Genomic DNA, 1550 nt, shown 5'->3' with positions numbered 1-1550 from the left:
ATATCACTGTATAAGTTTAAGGCATACAGCAACATAGTTTGATTTTCATATATTGTGAATAGGTTCAGCTAACATCCATCTTTTCATATAGACAAAATGAAGAAAAAGAGGAAAGGAAAAATTTTTTTCCTTCTTTAAATGGAACTCTTAGTATTTACTCTAACTTTCCTACATATCACACGGCAGGGTTTGCTATAGTGTACATTACCTCCCTAGTACTTATCTTATAACTGGAACTTTTAACCTTTTGACCAGTTTCCTTTGATCTCCTCTCACAAGTCTGATCGCTTTTCTATGAGCTTGGCTTTTTCTTTTCTTAGATTTCACACGTGAGATAACATGGTGTTTGTCTTTCTCTGTCTGACTTATTTCACTTAGCAAAATGCCTTCAAGATCCATCCATGCTTCTGTAAATGGCAAAATTTCATTCTTTTTTATGACTGAATAACATTCATATATATATATACACACACACACACATACATGCCATATCTTCTTTATCCATTTATTTGTTGATAGGCATTTAGGTTTCCTCCATATCTTGGCTATTGTAAATAATGCTGCTACGAACATTGAAGTGCATATATGTTTTTGAATTAGTGTTTTCATTTTCTTCAGATATATGCCCAGGAATAGAATTGCTGTATCACATAATTGTCCCATTTTTCGTTTTTTGAGGAAGCTCCATACTGTTTTTCATAGTGGCTGCCCCAGTTTACATTCCCATCGACAGTGTAAGGGGTTCCCTCTCCCCCACGTCCTGGCCAGCATTTGTCATTTGTGGTCTGTTTGATGACAGCTCTTCTATTCTGGTGTGAGGTGATGTCTCATAGCTTTGATTTGCATTTCTCTGATGAACAGTGATGTTGAGCATTTTTTCATATGCCTGCTAGCCATCTGTATGTCTTCTTTGGAAGAATGCCTGCTCAGGTCTTCTAGATTAGGCTTTATTTTAAATTTGGAGGCCATTGGAACTTCTATCACTGTCCACAGGGCACTTCCTAGGTAGAGGGCTCCTCTGCTGTTTACTCTGCTGCTAGGCTAAATCCTCAGCTACTCTTCTACACCCAATCTGATGCTCCCCCACCCCACTGAGATTTTCTCCACAGGTGACTATAGCTCATTTACTCATTATATATCATTTATCTATCTAGTTCTCATCTTGACCTTGGGATTGGAAGTGTTCCATTGACTTCTGGCTTACAGCTTCTGTATTCCCTAACTTCCCCATTCCAGCAATAACTTCAGTGGCTACCACAGAAAATGCTCCCCCAACCCCCACATACCAAGGGAAATGATGTTTCCTTCAGACTTCTCCCAGGCTTGAGGTTGAACCAGATGCCCTGTTCTTTAAAAAAAAAATTTTGCTAATTAAACGTTGTATTGTGGAAGCTGGTAGGATGGATAGGATCAGAAACCTACCTAAAGTTGGGGTTAGAGCTGAATGCTTTAGATAGAATGAGAATATAGCATTTGGGGGTTCCCTGGTGGCTCAGATGGTAAAGAATTTGTCCACAGTCTGGGAGACCTGGGTTCAATCCCTGGGCTGG

The sequence above is a fragment of the Bos taurus genome, chromosome 2 (genome assembly GCF_002263795.3).
Source record: "Bos taurus isolate L1 Dominette 01449 registration number 42190680 breed Hereford chromosome 2, ARS-UCD2.0, whole genome shotgun sequence".
Taxonomy (NCBI): Eukaryota; Metazoa; Chordata; class Mammalia; order Artiodactyla; family Bovidae; genus Bos; species Bos taurus.
Note: the sequence above shows the minus strand (reverse complement) of the source record.